Genomic DNA, 22,165 nt, shown 5'->3' on the forward strand with positions numbered 1-22,165 from the left:
GCACTAATTACAATACAAGTGAGAAGCCCCAACAGATCAGGAGACGGTTTAGCGGACCGACTGCAGGTTTAGCAAACCATCGCAGAGCAGCTTTCTTTCAATTAAACGGCTGGCAGTATGACTGCTTATCAGTACTGGAGATCAGAGGCGCCTACTTCTCACTTTTAATAGCAAATTAAGCAATTCTTATAAACATTAGGAGCGCATGTTGTCTCTTTAACCCTTCAGTCACTGCTGCTCTGTGTGTGATGATACAATGTAGCATAATACAGGGATGAGTAATTTCTGGGATTAGGATGGTCCATGTGTCCATCTGTCTAAGGGCCCTTTCACGTCTGCGTCGGGTGATCCGTTCTCCTGCTCCATTACGGTAGTAGGAAAGGGCAATCCCCTGGCCCAACGGATCCCATTGACCATAATGGAGTCTGTTCAGTTTCTGCTCAGCTGGCTGGTATTTTTTTTCTGCCATATCCGCACGGAATCTCTGAAGCAGATGTGAAAGCAGCCTAATCGGCCTCCTTCACACAAGCGTATTTGTGCGGGTAATACGATGTCACTGAGTTTGTTCACATGAATGTTTTTTTACATGATGTGCAATCGCTTGAAAAAATGCGTAGCTTGACCTATCTTGGTGCACAACCGCTAGAGCCTATTGAAGTTGATGGGCATACGTAAACGCACATGACATGCACAGAAAACCTGCGTATTCACTGCGCCACATACGTAAAAAAAACAACGCGATCATGTGTATTTCTTGTGTCCACAAACATGCGTTACATTTGCACACACAATTACAGTCTGAAGCAGGCGAAATACACGGCGTAAGTACATGTCGGTCACACCAACATGTCACTTGTATGCCCGAAGTGCGCTTACGTGTGCTGCATACAAGCATTTGTTCGACTTGCGAACTAATCAACTTGCGAACAGGTTCCTGGAACAGAACCTGTACACAAGTCGGGGACTATCTGTATGCCTGAAGTGCGCTTACGTGTGAACAAGCCCTGAAGAACATTGTTGCCAATTTTTTGTATGATATTTTGCTACTGTGAGTTTCATCTCCTCTTGTACAGACGTCTCTCATGTTGCCCTAAATAAATATTGTTCTTTTTGTGGCCATTTTCCTATAGCATCTGGCCGGGCTCGCACAAGCGTATCTCTCAGCGTCCCACCTGCCAGAGACAAGCGGCACGTAGGAAGTATGCAGTGACATTGTGTACTTGCTGCGTCCTGCCCATCACCATTTACTGTCTTGCAGAGTATATGCGTGTAATACGGGCCAAGATAGAACATGCTGCAATTTTTCTAGCGTGCATATTTCACGCAATTTGTGTGAGCGGCACCATGGCCGCCTATGGGAGATTGGTAGAGCATATTCTGCCCGCTGTAACACACTGGTGTGAGACACCCCCTAATGAGTAGTGCTGAGTAGATGACCCATCTGTGGCTACAGCGTGTCATGGTGACGGTGGGCAGGGGGTCCTCACCGTTGTCGCTGTCTGGACCCAGAATGGTCTCTATATAGCCAACTATTAGCTGCTGTTCTTGAACGTTTCAGGGAAAAGCCCAAAAATTAGTCCCTTTCACAGTTACATAAAATAAGAATACAAGTTCATCAGCTGATCTCGTCTGTAAAGTTTGTAGTGAAGTCTCTGCCACAATGGGGTGGGCCACAGCTTTCCCAGACTCCTGAATGGCCAGTTCTCTGAGTTATGCAGTGATGTCTCTTTCACAACGCCAGAGTAGGTAGGAATTAAGATTTGAGCCCCCGTAACAGAAACCTAACACTAAGGGCTCACGCGAGCGTAAGATTACCATGTATTACACGTGCGATACGCGATAACTCGCAGGCAATCAAATACATTGCCTTACCCTGTTTCGATCGTATAAGAATTGCGTAATACTTGAGTGCAAAAAGAACGCAGAGAGCCCTTTTGCTTGCGCTAACAAAGCACTACTGGCTACAAGACCAGCCAAAAATCAATCTAGCATCACGATCAACTGGTAAATGTACTCAAAAGTGCCCAGAGAAACTGATTAGTATCCTTGAACGTATATCACCCTGTAGGCGCTGTGTAGCTGCAGCGACCCGGGGAGTGATAAAAAGTTTCTGCGGAGTGGCCCTTTAATAATTGTCCACCCTGGTAACACTGAGATGTGCGAGCCGTCACATGATGCACTACAAGTGAGAACGCCATCCGATCTATGCAAGGAAGCGAGAGCTGTTACTTGGGCAGTAATTCTAATGAGTGATGATGATTTGGGCCAATCTCGTTATGTAGCTGCAGCTCCCTGAGAGATGCCGCTGTAATCTGCTCACTGATTCCCCAACCGATCATTGGGTCTTCTAGCAGATTTGTCCTCAGCACATTATTATAAATTCTGCATAAAGTGGGTGGCTGACATCCCTGCTTCTCAGGTACGCAGTGGAGTTCTGGTATCCCCTATTCAGGCCCTGCTTCTGGTGCACGTTTGTTACAAGACTGTGCAGAGATGACCGGTAATAAGGCAAAGTGATAGTGGGATAGTTTCTTAGCTTTTTATTTCTGTCTGCCTACCCTTTTTAGTTAAATACGAGGGGCTGCTGATAAGTCTTTGGCTTTACCCAGAAAGAAACGAGATAGGAAGATGAAACTTTACATTTATTCCACATACTCTCCACTAATGTCAACACACTTCTTACATCGGTATTCCAATTTCTGTAAGTCTTGCAAAAAGAAGGATTTCGGTTGTGCCTCAAACCAGTCATCCGTAGCAGCCATGGCATCAGAAATGGTGTGAAATTTGGTGCCCTTGAGGTGTTTCTTCAGGTTTGGAAACAGATGATAGTCGGAGGGAGCTAGATCTGGTGAATAGGGTGGGTGGTCCACCAGCTGGAAGCCTAGCTCCACCAGTTTTGCCGTGGTCGCTTGTGTAGTGTGAGCGGAGGTGTTGTCTTGCAGGAACAAGATTCCTTTGGACAGCTTGCCACGCCTTTTGGCCTTCAGAGCTGCCTTCAATTGGTCCAAAAGTTCAATGTAATACCTTGCATTGATGGTGGAACCATTTTGAAGGTAGTTCACTAGCAGCACGCCCTCCTTATCCCAGAACACAGACGCCATCAACTTCTTTGGGCGAGGAGAACAACTGTGCCTCCACTCTTTTGACTGCTTCTTGGTTTCAAGGTCATACAAATAAATCCAGGTCTCATCCATAGTGACCAGTCGATCCAGGAAGTTCCTATCAGTCCGGAAACACTGACAAATGGACCAGGAAGTTTTCACTCACATGCTTTTATGATCTGTTGTCAAACACTTGGGGACCCGCTTTGCAGATAGCTTCTTCATGTTCAAATGTTCAAGGATAATGACACAAACACGTTCACGAGAAACCCCCATGATGTCTGCTATTCCTTTAGCTGAAATTGGCCGATTCTCCAGTATGAGGTTGTGCACAGCATCAACGATCTCTGGAACAACAAGCTCTCTCGGTCATCCAGGACGTTCCTCCTCATTGGTGCTGAAGTGGCCCGTTTTAAATTTGACAACCCAGTTCTTAACTGTAGAATATGAAGGGCATTGATCCCCCAATGTCTGCAACATATCACCATGAATATCCTGCGTAGACTTTCTTTGTAGAAACAAGAATTGTATCACTCCTCTGCTCTCATTTGCCGTGAATATCGCCTGAGACTCCGCCATTCTGTTTTCCTGCGTGCCTAGATCACTGTTGCCATGAACTACAAACGCAAAATTTTGAAAACATATATTAGACACATAAGGCTTTCATGTGATGTAACATTCGTTACCATAGAAACAAAAATAGAACACAAAGCCAAAGACTCATATTATATATTTAGTCCCTTTCACATGGGTGTATTTGCACGCACAAAATTTGCATATGCGGTACATAGAGAATGGCATATTTTCCTGCACGCATTTTTCCTCTACATTTCAGTGGCGTGCAAAAAAAATGCAGCTTGCTCTATTTTCTGGTGCATTTGTTCACCAAAGGTCCCCATAGAAGTCAATAGGGATGCACAAATGCGAGAACAACAGCTAGGGGATGCGTGAAACACTGCATAGTTGCGCAGCGAAAGGAACAAATCTGGAACTCATTAGACTATTTGGCCATTTCAATCAGTTTGCTGCATGCAAATGAACATGTCTGGCAGGTGGAAAAATTACAGTAAAATATACTGATGCGCTGATCCCACAAATATGCAGAACTCGGACACGCGCAAATATGCATATGTTTGTGTGAAGGGGGCCGTCCGGAGGTAGTTGTGAAGAACACAACATGCCTTGACAAGGTCATCAACTGTGGTAGGGTCTACCATTAGGGTAGTCCCTAGAACCCTCCACTGACTAACCATCATCCCGAAGGCACATTCAACCACTCGACGTGCCCGGCTCAGCCTATAATTAAAAATCCTTTTCCGGGCATTCAGTCCTCTTCGCAGGTATGGGCGCAACAGGTTCGGCATCAACGGGAACGCCTCATCCGATACCATCACGAAGGGGACTGGATGTGTGGTTCCCGGCAAAGGTTGTGGGTCTGGGAGCGACACGCCATCTCGGAGAATTTGCATCCCAATCTGTGATGTTCGCAGCACCCGAGAATCCCCAGTACTACCATAGGCGCCGACATCGATGCAAACAAATTTAGAATGTGCATCAGCCACCGCCATCAGGACTACAGAGAAAAATTTCTTGTAGTTATAAAACTTAGAGCCGGAGTGCGGTGGCTGAAGCACACGGACATGTTTGCCATCAACCGCGCCTATGCAGTTAGGAAATTTGGCAACAGTTTGAAAGCCTGCTGCAACATGTTGCCAAGTCTCCTCGGATGGTGAAGGCATCACGATGGGCTGCAACTTCTGCCAGATGACGCTGCATGTGCACCTCACAATTTCAGTGATGGTCGATTTACCAACACGAAATTGGAGATGCAGGGATGCATAGCTCTCTCCTGTGGCCAAGAAGCTGAAAAGGAAGCAGAGAAAAAGGGGAAAAGGATTAGTGAAATCAAAAGAACTAAAGTAGCATGTCACATACAGATCAACAGATTACATTTTCAGCATTTTCATAATGGAAATATTTGGCCAAAGTGCCTGGAACTTCCTTGCTATCTGCATTCCATTACAACAATGTTGAATGAAACATAGAGTATTTGTCCCTTTTTTCTTCATTTATCTGCATCGTACCGTTGCACTACATGGGCCCAGTAAAATTGATGAAAATTAATATTTCGTCGCCATACAAATACTCAATGTTGCTTAGTGGGACAGATGCAAAGCGGCTTTTTTGGGGGGGAGGGGGGGTTTGTTGTCACCTACGGTAACTCAGCTCAGAGATCGTGTTGCCACAGGGGTTTGTACTTGTGTTGTCAGATTATTGGGTACAGGTGCACTAGCTAGCAAGCAAGGGATTTATATGAAATGTTACAGTTTGCTATGACAACCACCAACTCCATAAGCTGACTGATGCACCGGTAAAGTACGCCGAGGACTCACACATACGCACATCAACAAGACATGGCAATGAGTTATGGAGGACTGTGCAAGGGATCTAAGTTTCAACACGCTCACAGACGGATATGTGCGTGCCAATACTATGTCAGCGTACAATCCCATTTTAACCAGTCTCCAGTCAAACTCAATCAGTAAGTAATTCTTACAAAAGACATATTTTGGTTACTTACCGAAGGGTGATGAGCAGCCTTTCCTCTGCAGTGATCGCCTTTCGCATTTGGGTGTCCTGAAATGTGAGATCCCGGCGCACCAGCTCCAGAAGACGCTCGAAAGCCTCCTGCGGCAGAACATGACAAAGTTCTCAGGATGGCTACAGAGAGACATACATAAGAGACAGTGTGAGACTGTGTGTGCGGTGGGCACAGAAAGAGAGAGTGAGAGAGAGAAACACACAGAGAGGGAAACATAGGGAGAGAGAGATATACAGAAAGGTGTAGAGAGGGAAAGAGAGAAAAAGAAGGGAGAGAAATATACAAAACAGTGAAAAAAGAGGGAGAGAAAGAGGGACACACCAAGGGAAAGAGAGAGAGGAGAGAGATAGAGGGAGGGAAAGAGAGAGAGAGTGGGAAAAAGAAGGGAGAGAGATACAGAGACACAAACAGAGGTAGAGAGAGAGAGAGAGAGAGAGAGAGAGCGAAACAGTGATGAAATAACATTACTGCTTCAGTAGCAGCGAAGCAAATTTCGGGCAATAATATACGTACTTTTTCAGATCTTGGTACAGGCTTACAAAGTGCCCCTTCGTCCCCCGCTCCAGCAACAGGGGATGAACCCAATACCGCCTGGATCACCATCCGGTCTGAAACATATTTTCAGCAATACATTAGCCCACTATTCGCAAGTTTAGCAAGTTAAACACACATTTGCATTTCACGTATATAGCTGACCTTGTTGGTTTTTGCGGCGTGCATCAGCAGGACATAGATCAGATACTTTCTCCTCTAATATTTTCGAAGACGCATTCTCTGTCCACTTTCCATCTTTCCTAGCTGTGCTTTCCCTGAACAAGGGGTCAGTGAACAGGGTGTTCCCACTTCCTTCCCAGTTGTGGAGAGGGATCATGACATCACAGGAAGCAGTCGAAATCTGCAGCAAAATCTGCAAGAAAATACGCGACTACATAGCAAATACCGCAGCGGTATTTTCTGCAGCTTCTTCAAGACGGATTTTGATGCGGTTAAACTGCAATGAAATACGCGTATAAAACCGCAACAAATTTAAGTCAGTATATGCGGTTTTGCCGCTGATGCGTCTGGGTTGCGGCAAATACGCAACGGAAAATACGCAGTACTTACGCAGCAAATCCGCCGTGTGTGAACCTAGGCTTAGGGAGCTGTGGCTGAAAACTAAAATAAAATCGCTGAAAAGTGCCGCGGTTTAAATCGCGGCACTTTGGTGCACTGCTGTATGTGAGCAGCTTAAGATGACTTTTACTGTTAGCGCTGCGAACCTTCCATGCAGAGATTGTGATAGATATTTTGCAGCATTTACACCACATAGGAATATACCCTAAAGCAATCTTTTGTATCTTGTGAGCAAAAATCAATTGTGAGCAATGGTTGGGAGCCGCACTGAAGTCAAAAGTGAAGGGGAGACATATTACACATGGAGAAATAAGAAATCACAAATTTGCAAACATTTGCCAATACATATTGGAGTGTACACTCGGACACTGGTAATATACTATTCAGATAGGCACTTTTTTATGGTCAGAAAATACTGTAATAACGTCTTATAATGTTGGTCGCCAGTGCATATGGCCATAACTCAGAAATCCTATGGCAAGCTAAGCAGCAAGGAGTCACAAGCCACAGGTTGGGAATCTCAGCTCTAGAGGTTGAAATCTATATAGTGTTAAAGTAAAACTTAAGGCGATATAATTGTTAGGGTTAACCCCGAACTGCTTGGATGCTACTTACTTAGGGTTGTATCAAGAAAAAAAATCCATTTGTCTGATGGGACAATTATTATGTTTTAGAGGAAGAATTTCTTTATGCAGAATGGGTCGTGACACTCTGGCAACTTCAACGTTAGTACATACATCTCTATCATGCAATCTCAAGTTTAAAAAAGAAAAGTATGCGAGAATGATCCCAACTGCAAAATATTATCAAAAACTACAACATTGCAAATTGAAAAGGAACACCTAAGGTGGTCATAGATGTAAAATGAATAGCTATAACCAGATTGATTGGTCAACATCAATTTTGCTAAATACAAGATAGCATGTGATCTTTATGTATTTTGATGTGCTAAATCCAAAAATCACATCCATTTTCTCCAGTCACGTCTGTCTTTTCCACAATATGTTGTTTACTAGCTGTTACAGTAAAAACGTAACGTGAGCAGAATTATACATTTATTATTGTGTTGGTATGTATATCGGATGTCCATCAACGGAACATGTTACACAGTGACTAAAATGTGTTGGATAGAAAGAGGTTCCTGCCCACAAAAGTTCAGTAACCAATGAAATTAAAATTTGCAAAATGTTCTAACCCCTTGTGTTCAACATACTAATGGCCTAAATTGATATTAATGCTCTTTTTGCAACTGCACATGCCGTTGTGTGTTTCATAAACTAAAGCGGTTCACTCATTATTCAAATAATGTGGTCAACAGAATATATGTATTTAAAGGCTATCTTTAGCACTATCAGTAAAATTATGTATAATTTTGTTGAATATGCCATCCAACACTTGAACAGTTCGTGGACGGTGCAGGAATAATTTGTGGCTGTTTTGCAATACCAAAACAAAAGGACAAATATACCTGACTTTGTGCGTTAAACTTATCACAACTATTTTGGGGTTAGGCCCAATGTCCACGGGCAGATTTGATTTATGGAGTACCCGCATGGGAGATCCACAAATCAGGCCGCCTATAGGGATGCATTAGCGTCCGCATAGTGGCTAAAAACATGGGTTTAAAAAAAAAAAAAATTCTGGCGTGTGGATTACATGGTCGGGAAAAGAGAGGAAAAAAAATTACGGCATGATGTGATTCTGAAGGGGTGGCCTCCATTGAAGTCAATGGAAGCCTTCCGATCCGCGGCACACCCGCAGCTGTCACTGTGAATGTACCGCGGATCCACAGGAAAGCAGGTGATTAGAGTTGAGCGAACGTACTCTTCCGAGCTTGATGCTCGTTCGACCCCGCCCCAGTTTTGGCCCCTCCCCGCTGAGAGAGAGAGAAAAAAAAAAGCTCGGCAACCGGCGGGTCCCATACAAAAATGCTTGAGTCTCCCATTGAAGTCAATGGGGTTCGTTACTCGAATAGAGCTCTTGAATTTTACGAAAAGCTCGACCCAAATAACGAGGACCCGAGCATTTGGGTACTCAATCATCTCTACAGGTGATTAAAAACAAAATATATAAATTGCACTGCTCATGCGTCTGGCATGTCCGGACGCATCCGCCGTGCTGAAAAAAGAAGATCCGGACGGCACAGAAGAGAGCAGCGTTGGAGCTGGACAGGTATGAAAATGTTTTTTTTCCCATGTCAGTGAAGTGCAACAGAGGGGAGCTCCAACCTTGGCTGAAAAGATGCAAGAGACCTTTAGTGAAAAAGGGTCTGCCCGACTGCTATGGACAAGGTAAAGGGGAAGGGAGAGTTGATGGAGCCTGCATGGGAAGAAATAGAGAAAAATCAACCCGTCACCCTGGCTCAGAAATTACACACTTTTGTTTCCTTGGAAGGAGCACAGAGACAATCGTGAAGCATGTCTGGCTATTCCCGCGCGCTTACACTCCTTCATTAAGGAATATGGCGACAAAAATTTCACATTTGTGTTCCGCAATGTAAGGACTGGGAGAGTGGTCCTACACCCACCGGTTTTTCAACAGAGTTTGATGTAGAGAGGCCCATGCTTCTGTTGAGGAGGACTCAAAGGGTCGATTGGATCTAAGAAGTACAGAGAAGGACATTTGGACTTTATGTTTTGTGTTGTTATTTCAGAATTGGACTGCTGATTTACCAGGTACTCTGGCACTTTCTTTTGCCTTTTTTTGAAACGTATCTCAAGTTTTCCATGTGATTATGTGGGACTCAAAAGCTAAAATTTATTTTTTGTGAAAAAATGTTTTATTACTATATAGGTGTGCTTTATTATGCATAGTTCAATTGCAGTTATGTAATAATATTTGTGACAGCAAGAGTGTCACTATGGAGTGTGATTCGCGGAAGAGAATGTCACCAAATTGAATGAGGAAAATAAGCAGAGATTTGATCTTCGAGTCAAGTATCAGACACTGAATCCAGGAGATTGAATGTTACTTCGAAACTTGAGAGCTTCTGTGAAGTACAAGTTACCAGATCACTGGAGGAATGAGATCTTCACAGTAGTGAAGATAACCCTCTGCTGCACTTCCTGATCGCAGCTGCGCACAACAATAGCATGGAGAGCAGGCTCTGCAGTAGTCTGATTTAAGTCATCAGGGGGTCCCGCAGGCAACGGGTGAATCTGTGGTAAAAGTTCTTGATTTTCCTTTTCGCCCCAAAAGTACTAGTGAGGTCTTACAGGAAGGTAACCAGCTGGCACGCATATCATTTCTCTCCTGGCTGCCATCTCCTCTGTCCCCAGACTTGCCTCCAACTTTCACACACCTTGCACTGCACTCGCTGTGCTCGTCTCTGACTCCTCTGCCAGCTACACAGTGGGGGTTTCCCTCCCCCATACTTTTTCCTCACCACTCCCAGGGCTCTGGTGGTAGGAAAACTTGGCAGGCTTTTTTCTAGTAGCAGAATAGGGCGTTGACTGGGCGCCATCTTGCATGTCCATTACGGTACTTGCATTTTCAGGCATAACATGAATATTCAAAATAGCTACTTTCTCCAGCAACACCTTACAGTCCTTTTCCATCTCATAGGGCATTTTAGCAGTCATTATTCCAGTGAAGTCACCAGTGTAATATAAACTTGTAGGCAACGAAAAAGCCCCATCTCATCCACTCCACCACCAGAGGCGTGGAGGTTTCATCCTATTCATGACACCAAGGCTTATGCGGCGGCCCTAGCTCAGTTGCGAACGCAGTGAACATGAACGGAGCATGAGGGTTAATGAAGCACAAATGTCATGTGATTCCAGCACCAGGGTGCAAAAATAAAGACTCCACAGTCCAACAGTAACGTTTCAAGAAAACAACTGGAGGTGCACGGCTGTACTTTACTGACACTTTTCAGCTCTGTTTCTTTAACAATAACTTGCGTTGACAGCTTTTCAGAAATAACGCTTTTCCTTGATAGGATTTTTCCTTTTTCAGACACTCAGATTCACACGCTTACTAAGTGGCACTCTTCCCTCTGAACTTCAGACGTCCTCAGTCCCAGTTATCTGACAGATCGTCCATGGGGTTTACACTCCTGACACGGTGAAGACATTCATGCAAGTCTCTCTTTCCTTAGACTCACTACATCACTCTTTCTGCTCCTTAGGATAGCAGGAGAACCGTTACTGTCCTCCTCCTCTGACTACATTCTCTTCACTCTCTCTCTACACTTCTAAACTCGACTCTCCAACTACCCCAGATGTACAACCATGTCACTCAGGCAGTTAAAGGAGCACACACACATACCAGATTCACTCACAACAGTCATTCAAATACATTAACGCTACAACTTCAGGCCACTAAAGTTGCTTTGATTTAAAAGAATCCAGTAACATATCTGTGTTAGTACTTCCCACTATCACATTCCCTTTAAAACAACCAAAAAAAAAGTAATCCTAAAAAGGGCACACCTGTAATCTTTCTTTCTTTTTTATTTTAACAAATTGGTTTTATGATCAATTTGATCTGTATGGACATACTAGCTGATATATCCGGCTTCACCTAAGTTCATTTGCTACAGGTGTTTTCCTTTTGTTCGCACAGAAGATTTTATGAAGTCGTGGTAACTTCAGAAGAACCGAGGAATAAAATATGTTCACATTTTGTATGGTTCTTCGTGTTACCCAGGAAAGACCACATGGAGGTGACCATATGTTGTTGTTCTCATCAGTATATACACATAAGGGTTTCTTCACACGGACGTGTTTTAGTCTCATTGTGCAGCCATGATAATCATGGCCACATAGCGGGACTAAACGAACCCATTGATTTCAATGGTTTTGCTTTCATTAGCGGTATTGTCAGCCATTAATAGTATGGGTGAAAAAAGATGGGACCTGCCCTATCTTTCTCACACACTGTATCATCTACATGCGGGAAAGATAAGGCAGGACCTATATTTCTGCTGTTTTTATCAAACCTACATTCCATGTGCATACACCCCTGTGTTTTTTGCCCTATAGATGAGGTGGATTCTCCTCAGTATATGAAAATAGAAGTGAGGTAAATTCTCCTCAGTGTTACGATCGTGTGGGCAACTAAGCACAGGGCCCACACGATCGTGACCAAAGGGTACACATGGGTTTCAGACAACTGGCTCTGAACTACAAGGAGGATGACATGGCCCTACCTAGGCAGGGACATCGCCCCAATAAAGGGGCGGCCCAGTGGTCTCCAGATCTGGGCCCTAGCTGATCCTAGGAACCACGCCACCAGAACAGGACACACAAGCATGCCACATGACAGGGACAAGTGGACAGAACAAGAAGACACACAGAGCCAGAAAATACAGCATACAGCAGCCAAAATGATGCAACCACTAATAGCAGATAGTAAAGCTTAATATAAATGCCAGGTATTAGTTGACATTTTGATCAAAACATGGAAGCTAGAGGGCCACTTCACGGGTCCTGGCTATACCGCTAGTATCTAACTACCGCTAGAACTAACCAGGAGTCCAGCGGCACCCGACACAGTTCATACCGCAAGCTGCAACAGCACAGATAACAGAACACAAGTCACACATTAAGCTGTACAGGACAGACAGCAGGGCACTGACTCTACAGGCACTGGCTTACAGCAGACTACAACATATAGTGCAAACCATAAGGACTCCACCCAGAGCTCACATGCACACAGATGAAACTCACAGCAAGTCTAAAAGTGTCCTTATACCAGGGGGGATAGACAGTCAGTCACAGAGCTGACATAGGAAACTATGTCAGGGATCCACCAACTGACACACAGACGAGACATAAGATGTCTGGAGGCCGCACCTGCCAGGGGAAGGGAAAAGGGATTCTGCATGTGCTACAGACAAGGACTACAGGTGTCCAAACTGTCTTTGGGAAGCAGAGAGACACAACAGACCTACATGCAAACAGTTCTGAGTGGGAACAAAACAGAGATATCTAAACAGTACAAACACCAGCTTCAACTACTGACAGGAGCTGGGTTTATATGTGCTGCAGACTAAATGAGATTGGCTGCTGGGGAATACCACACCCAGCCAGCTCAATTACTCACCACCTGAGGAACTGTGCTGCTAGCAACCTTAGTATTACAGATCCCAGCAGCACAACGTAACTCTCAGTATATGCAAATAGAGGTGAGGCAGATTCCCCTCAGTATATGCAAAAAGAGGTGAGGTAGATTCTTCTCAGTATATACAGAAAGTAAGTTAGATTCTCCTCAGTATATACACAGAGGTGAGGTAGATTCTCCTTAGTATATGCACATAAGGGTGAGGTAGATTCTACTCTGTATATGCACATAGAGGTGAGGTAGATTCTCCTCAGTATATACACAGAGGTGAGGTCGATTCTCCTCAGTATATACACAGAGGTGAGGTAGATTGTTCTCAGTATATAGACATAGAGGTGAGGAGGTAGATTCTCCTAAGTATATACACAGAGAGGTGAGGTAGATTCTCCTCAGTATATACACAGAGGTGAGGTAGATTCTCCTCAGTATATACACAGAGGTGAGGTAGATTCTCCTTAGTATATGCACATAAGGGTGAGGTAGATTCTACTCTGTATATTCAGAAAGTAAGTTAGGTTGTCCTCAGTATATTACACAGAAGTCAATTAGATTATCCTCAGTATATACACATAGAGGTCAGTTATATTCTCAGTATACACACAGAGGTGAGGTAGATATATAAAAAGAGATGTGAGCTGGATTCTCCACACATAGAGGTGAGGTAGATAATCAAATTATGACCCCTTTGCTTTCCCTATTTACATACCAAATTTCCAAGATTCACATTTTGATTGCTAATTATCACAGTTGGACAATGAATTTCTTAAAACGCCTCCACGACCTGAAGGTAGTGTGTGTGCAAAAATCATTTCCCTAGGCTTTATGATTTCTGAGAAAAGAAATATCTTAGCTTTTCATGGATTTTCCACTTTGAATTCAATAATCAAACTGTGACCCTTTACTTTTACTATTTAGGACCTAAAGAATGCTTGTGGCAAATGTCTAGTCTGTACAACACCAAGAAATTAGAAGATTAGTGGCGAGTCAATCAGTGAGGGCTTTTGCATTTATATATATATAGATTAAATATTCTCCAGTGACCATGAAATTTTAATCTGACTGTTGGATCATGTCCAATAGTTCAAAATAATTTAAACCTATTTGCCAAGGATTATGTAATGAATAGAGATGAGCGAACGCGTTCGTCCGAGCTTGATATTCGTGCGAATATTAGGGTGTTCGGGATGTTCGTTATTCGTGACGAACACCATGCGGTGTTCTGGTTACTTTCACTTCCTTCCCTGAGACGTTAGCGCGCTTTTCTGGCCAATTGAAAGACAGGGAAGGCATTACAACTTCCCCCTGCAACGTTTAAGCTCTATACCACCCCCCTGCTGTGAGTGGCTGGCGAGATCAGGTGTTCGCCTAATATAAAAGTCGGCCCCTCCCGCGGCTCGCCTCAGATGCGGTGTGAGTTAGATGAGGGACAGTGCTGTTTGTACCGGAGCTGCTGTAGGGAAAGAATTGGTAGTTAGTGTAGGCTTCAAGACCCCCAAAGGTCCTTATTAGGGCCACTGATAGCTGTGTGTTGGCTGCTGTTAGCAGTGGGATTTTTTTTTCTTCTCAAAATCGGCTCTGCAGAGCGTTGCACCTGGCATTAGGGACAGAAGTGCTGCATAGGCAGGGAGAGTGTTAGGAGTGAGTGTAGCCTTCAAGAACCTCAACGGTCCTTTCTAGGGCCATATTTATCCGTGTGCAGTACTGTCCAGGCTGCTGTTAGCTGTGCTGCATTTTTTTTGGGCTTCTCAAAATCGCCTCTGCAGAGCATTCCACCCTCCATTGATACTGCAGGGAAAGAATTGTATAGGCAGGGCCACAACACAGTTATTATTCATAGAATATACGCAGTGCTGCCTGTTGGTGGGAAAAAACTGAAAACAAATCTATTTGTCCAGCCTGTGTCCGTCCTTACGGGCGGTGGACACGTGTGAGCTGCGTGAAAAACATTGCTAAATCATACGCAGCCAGCTACGCTTTACTGCTGGGTTCGCCATTTGCTTTCCTTAATTGGGAAAAAAAATACCTGCTCTCCAAGAGTTATAATAACTCTGCTACCCTCACGTTCTGTGACACATAAGCAGGGACACAGCACAGTTATTAAACTTCTCAGGTTCATTGAATATACGCAGTGCTGCCTGTTGGTGGGAAAAAACTGAAAACAAATCTATTTGTCCAGCCTCTGTCCGTCCTTACGCCTGTGGAGACGTGTGAGCTGCGTGAAAAACATTGCTAAATCATACGCAGCCAGCTACGCTTTACTGCTGGGTTCGCCATTTGCTTTCCTTAATTGGGAAAAAAAATACCTGCTCTCCAAGAGTTATAATAACTCTGCTACCCTCACGTTCTGTGACACATAAGCAGGGACACAGCACAGTTATTAAACTTCTCAGGTTCATTGAATATACGCAGTGCTGCCTGTTGGTGGGAAAAAACTGAAAACAAATCTATTTGTCCAGCCTCTGTCCGTCCTTACGCCTGTGGAGACGTGTGAGCTGCGTGAAAAACATTGCTAAATCATACGCAGCCAGCTACGCTTTACTGCTGGGTTCGCCATTTGCTTTCCTTAATTGGGAAAAAAAATACCTGCTCTCCAAGAGTTATAATAACTCTGCTACCCTCACGTTCTGTGACACATAAGCAGGGACACAGCACAGTTATTAAACTTCTCAGGTTCATTGAATATACGCAGTGCTGCCTGTTGGTGGGAAAAAACTGAAAACAAATCTATTTGTCCAGCCTCTGTCCGTCCTTACGCCTGTGGAGACGTGTGAGCTGCGTGAAAAACATTGCTAAATCATACGCAGCCAGCTACGCTTTACTGCTGGGTTCGCCATTTGCTTTCCTTAATTGGGAAAAAAAATACCTGCTCTCCAAGAGTTATAATAACTCTGCTACCCTCACGTTCTGTGACACATAAGCAGGGACACAGCACAGTTATTAAACTTCTCAGGTTCATTGAATATACGCAGTGCTGCCTGTTGGTGGGAAAAAACTGAAAACAAATCTATTTGTCCAGCCTCTGTCCGTCCTTACGCCTGTGGAGACGTGTGAGCTGCGTGAAAAACATTGCTAAATCATACGCAGCCAGCTACGCTTTACTGCTGGGTTCGCCATTTGCTTTCCTTAATTGGGAAAAAAAATACCTGCTCTCCAAGAGTTATAATAACTCTGCTACCCTCACGTTCTGTGACACATAAGCAGGGACACAGCACAGTTATTAAACTTCTCAGGTTCATTGAATATACGCAGTGCTGCCTGTTGGTGGGAAAAAACTGAAAACAAATCTATTTGTCCAGCCTCTGTCCGTCCTTACGCCTGTGGAGACGTGTGAGCTGCGTGAAAAACATTGCTAAATCATACGCACCCAGCTACGCTTTACTGCTGGGTTCGCCATTTGCTTTCCTTAATTGGGAAAAAAAATACCTGCTCTCCAAGAGTTATAATAACTCTGCTACCCTCACGTTCTGTGACACATAAGCAGGGACACAGCACAGTTATTAAACTTAGATAATTCATTCACTAGAGGCAGTGGGGCCTTTCGTTTTCCAAAAAGGGCAAAAATTATATTTGGCCTGCAGTCTTGCGCCAATTTATTTCCTGCCTGTGAAATCAAATCACTGGTAATACAGCATGCTGAGGGGTAGGGGTAGGCCTAGAGGACGTGGACGCGGCCGAGGACGCGGAGGGCCAAGTCAGGGTGTGGGCACAGGCCAAGCTCCTGATCCAGGTGTGTCGCAGCCGACTGCTGCGCGATTAGGAGAGAGGCACGTTTCTGGCGTCCCCACATTCATCGCCCAATTAATGGGTCCACGCGGGAGACGGTTATTAGAAAATGAGCAGTGTGAGCAGGTCCTGTCCTGGATGGCAGAAAGTGCTTCGAGCAACCTATCGTCTACCCGCAGTTCTGCGCCGTCCACTGCTGCCAATCCGAATCCTCTGTCTGCTGCTCCTCCTTCCTCCCAGCCTCCTCACTCCACTACAATGACACCTGCTCAGGAGCGGGAACACTCCCAGGAACTGTTCTCGTGCCCCTGCTTAGATTGGGCAGCAGCGGTTCCTCTCCCACCAGAGGAGTTTATCGTCACTGATGCCCAACCATTCGAAAGTTCCCGGGGTCCGGGGGAAGAGGCTGGGGACTTCCGCCAACTGTCTCAACAACTTTCTGTGGGTGAGGAGGACGATGACGATCAGACACAGTTGTCTTGCAGTGAGGTAGTAGTAAGGGCAGTAAGTCCCAGGGAGCAGCGCACAGAGGATTCGGAGGAAGAGCAGCAGGACGATGAGGTGACTGACCCCACCTGGTGTGCAACGCTTACTCAGGAGGACAGGTCTTCAGAGGGGGAGTCAAGGGCATCAGCAGGGCAGGTTGCAAGAGGCAGTGCAGTGGCCAGGGGTAGAGGCAGGGCCAGACCGAATAATCCACCAAGTGTTTCCCAAAGCGCCCCCTCGCGCCATGCCACCCTGCGGAGGCCGAGGTGCTCTAAGGTCTGGCAGTTTTTCACAGAGACGCCTGACGACCGACGAACAGTGGTGTGCAACCTTTGTCGCGCAAAGCTCAGCCGGGGAGCCAACACCAACAGCCTCACCACCACCACCATGCGCAGACATATGATGGCCAAGCACCCCGCAAGGTGGGACAAAGGCCGTTCACCGCCTCCGGTTTGCACCCCTGCCTCTCCCCCTGTGCCCCAACCTGCCACTGAGATGCAACCCCCCTCTCAGGACACAGGCACTACCGCCTCATGGCCTGCACCCACACCCTCATCTCCGCTGTCCTCGGCCCCATCCAGCAGTGTAGTTCAGCGCACCGTTCAGCCGTCGCTTGCGCAAGTGTTCGAGCGCAAGCGCAAGTACGCCGCCACGCACCCGCACGCTCAAACGTTAACCGTCCGCATCGCAAAATTCATCAGCCTTGAGATGCTGCCGTATAGGGTTGTGGAAACGGAGTCCTTCAAAAGTATCATGGAGGCGGCGGCCCCGCGCTACTCAGTTCCCAGTCGCCACTACTTTTCCCGATGTGCCGTCCCAGCCCTGCACGACCACGTCTCCCGCAACATTGTGCGCGCCCTCACCAACGCGGTTACTGCCACGGTCCACTTAACTACGGACACGTGGACAAGCACAGGCGGGCAGGGCCACTACATCTCCCTGACGGCACATTGGGTGAATTTAGTGGAAGCTGGGACAGAGTCAGAGCCTGGGACCACTCACGTCCTACCCACCCCCAGAATTGCGGGCCCCAGCTCGGTGCTGGTATCTGCGGAGGTGTATGCTTCCTCCACTAAAGCACCCTCCTCCTCCTCCTCCTCCTCTGTCTCACAATCAAGATGTGTTAGCAGCAGCATGTCGCCAGCAGTCGGTGTCGCGCGGTGTGGCAGCACAGCGGTGGGCAAGCGTCAGCAGGCCGTGCTGAAACTACTCAGCTTAGGCGATAAGAGGCACACGGCCCACGAACTGCTGCAGGGTCTGACACAGCAGACCGACCGCTGGCTTGCGCCGCTGAGCCTCCAACCGGGCATGGTCGTGTGTGACAACGGCCGTAACCTGGTGGCGGCTCTGCAGCTCGGCAGCCTCACGCACGTGCCATGCCTGGCCCACGTCTTTAATTTGGTGGTTCAGCGGTTTCTGAAAAGCTACCCACGCTTGTCAGACCTGCTCGTAAAGGCGCGCCGGCTCTGCGCACATTTCCGCAAGTCCCACACGGACGCTGCCACCCTGCGCACCCTGCAACATCACTTTAAGCTGCCAGTGCACCGACTGCTGTGCGACATGCCCACACGGTGGAACTCTACGCTCCACATGTTGGCCAGGCTCTATGAACAGCGTAGAGCTATAGTCGAATACCAACTCCAACATGGGCGGCGCAGTGGGAGTCAGCCTCCTCAATTCCTTTCAGAAGAGTGGGCCTGGTTGGCAGACATCTGCCATGTCCTTGGTAATTTTGAGGAGTCTACCCAGGTGGTGAGCGGCGATGCTACAATCATTAGCGTCACCATTCCTCTGCTATGCATCTTGAGAAATTCCCTGCAAACCATAAAGGCAGCTGCTTTGCGCTCGGAAACGGGGGCGGGGGAAGACAGTATGCCGCTGGATAGTCAGGGCACCCTCCTGTCTATTTCTCAGCGCGTACAGGAGGAGGAGGAGGAGCATGAGGAGGATGAGGAGGAGGGGGAAGAGACAGCTTGGCCCGCTGCTGACGGTACACCGGCTGATTGCCTGTCATCCTTTCAGCGTGTATGGCCTGAGGAGGAGGAGGAGGAGGAGGATCCTGATAGTGATCTTCCTAGTGAAGACAGCCATGTGTTGCGTACAGGTACCCTGGCACACATGGCTGACTTCATGTTAGGATGCCTTTCTCGTGACCCTCGCGTTGCACGCATTCTGGCCACGACGGATTACTGGGTGTACACACTGCTTGATCCACGGTATAAGGAGAACCTGCCCACTCTGATTCCCGAAGAGGAAAGGGGTTCGAGAGTGTTGCTATACCACAGGACCCTTGCGGACAAGCTGATGGTAAAATTCCCAGCCGACAGCGCTAGTGGCAGAAGGCGCAGTACCGAGGGCAAGGTAGCAGGGGATGTGCGTAGATCGAGCAGCATGTACATCCCAGGCAGTGCAACAGTCTTTAAGGGCCTGGCCAGCTTTATGGCTCCCCACCAAGACTGTGTCACCGCTCCCCAGTCACGGCTGAGTCGGCGGGAGCACTGTAAAAGGATGGTGAGGGAGTACGTAGCGGATCGCACGACCATCCTTGGTGACGCCTCTGCCCCCTACAACTACTGGGTGTCGAAGCTGGACACGTGGCCTGAACTAGCCCTGTATGCCCTTGAGGTGCTTGCTTGTCCTGCGGCTAGCGTCTTGTCGGAGAGGGTGTTTAGTGCGGCTGGGGGAATCATCACCGATAAGCGTAGCCGCTTGTCAACCGACAGTGCCGACAGGCTAACACTCATCAAGATGAACAAAGGCTGGATTTCGCCAGACTTCTGTTCTCCACCAGCGGACAGCAGCGATACGTAAGCAATACGTAGGCTGCACCCGCGGATGGAAGCTACGTTCTCTCTCACCATCCAAAACGGGGACATTTGTGCTTCATCAATCTGTGTCTAATATTCCTCCTCCTCCTCCTCCTGCTCCTCCTCCTGAAACCTCACGTAATCACGCTGAACGGGCAATTTTTCTTAGGGCCACAAGGCTCACTCAAATAATTTTTCAGAACAATTTTTATAAGTTTCAATTAGCTTAAAAGCGTTGGAACTTTAACTTGAACCAATTTTTCGTTACACTGGGCTGCCTCCAGGCCTAGTTACCACTTAAGCCACATTAACCAAAGCGATTCACCTGCCATCTTGGTTGGGCATGGCCAATTTTTACTGAGGTACATTAGTACTGTTGGTACACCAATTTTTTGGGGCCCTCACCTACAGTGTAATCATAGTAATTTCTATGTTCTTCGCCTGCACTCATGGTACAGAAAGGTGTGTGGGGTTGGCCTACAGTTTAGCTACATAAATGTCACTTGTGCCTTGGCTATACTAAGGCTACTGAAATGGAACGAAGACTGCGCTCCCGCTATACTGCTGCTTCAGAATTGTTACTGGGGCCTGTCTTGAGTGCTACTATTGCTTACATGGAACGAAGACTGCGCTCCCGCTATACTGCTGCTTCAGAATTGTTACTGGGGCCTGTCTTGAGTGCTACTATTGCTTACATGGAACGAAGACTGCGCTCCCGCTATACTGCTGCTTCAGAATTGTTACTGGGGCCTGTCTTGAGTGCTACTATTGCTTACATGGAACGAAGACTGCGCTCCCGCTATACTGCTGCTTCAGAATTGTTACTGGGGCCTGTCTTGAGTGCTACTATTGCTTACATGGAACGAAGACTGCGCTCCCGCTATACTGCTGCTTCAGAATTGTTACTGGGGCCTGTCTTGAGTGCTACTATTGCTTACATGGAACGAAGACTGCGCTCCCGCTATACTGCTGCTTCAGAATTGTTACTGGGGCCTGTCTTGAGTGCTACTATTGCTTACATGGAACGAAGACTGCGCTCCCGCTATACTGCTGCTTCAGAATTGTTACTGGGGCCTGTCTTGAGTGCTACTATTGCTTACATGGAACGGACACGTGGAGAGGACACGTAGTGCCTCAAAAACATCCCCCTCCTCCTCCAACAGGGAAAACATTGTTGGCAAATGCCTTTGCATTGGTTCGTCTGGTGGCAGTCCAAGAATTTCACCTTTACCGACACTACAAGAGAGAACCCCCCACCCTCCCCCCGCCACGGCCCACTTAATCCTGGCCACATTCCGAAAACCAACAAAATACAACCGTGGTACTAGGTCCGCAGTCACCACCACATTACCACCAACGCGATTACTGTTAAGGTGCATATAACCACGGACACGTGGAGAGGACACGTAGCGCCTCAAAAACATCCCCCTCCTCCTCCAACAGGGAAAACATTGTTGGCAAATGCCTTTGCATTGGTTCGTCTGGCGGCAGTCCAAGAATTTCACCTTTACCGACACTACAAGAGAGCCCCCCCACCATCCCCCCGCCACGGCCCACTTAATCCTGGCCACATTCCGAAAACCAACAAAATACAACCGTGGTACTAGGTCCGCAGTCACCACCACATTACCACCAACGCGGTTACTGTTAAGGTGCATATAACCACGGACACGTGGAGAGGACACGTAGTGCCTCAAAAACATCCCCCTCCTCCTCCAACAGGGAAAACATTGTTGGCAAATGCCTTTGCATTGGTTCGTCTGGCGGCAGTCCAAGAATTTCACCTTTACCGACACTACAAGAGAGCCCCCCCACCATCCCCCCGCCACGGCCCACTTAATCCTGGCCACATTCCGAAAACCAACAAAATACAACCGTGGTACTAGGTCCGCAGTCACCACCACATTACCACCAACGCGGTTACTGTTAAGGTGCATATAACCACGGACACGTGGAGAGGACACGTAGTGCCTCAAAAACATCCCCCTCCTCCTCCAACAGGGAAAACATTGTTGGCAAATGCCTTTGCATTGGTTCGTCTGGCGGCAGTCCAAGAATTTCACCTTTACCGACACTACAAGAGAGCCCCCCCACCATCCCCCCGCCACGGCCCACTTAATCCTGGCCACATTCCGAAAACCAACAAAATACAACCGTGGTACTAGGTCCGCAGTCACCACCACATTACCACCAACGCGGTTACTGTTAAGGTGCATATAACCACGGACACGTGGAGAGGACACGTAGTGCCTCAAAAACATCCCCCT

Source organism: Eleutherodactylus coqui, chromosome 1 (genome assembly GCF_035609145.1).
Source record: "Eleutherodactylus coqui strain aEleCoq1 chromosome 1, aEleCoq1.hap1, whole genome shotgun sequence".
Lineage (NCBI taxonomy): Eukaryota > Metazoa > Chordata > Amphibia > Anura > Eleutherodactylidae > Eleutherodactylus > Eleutherodactylus coqui.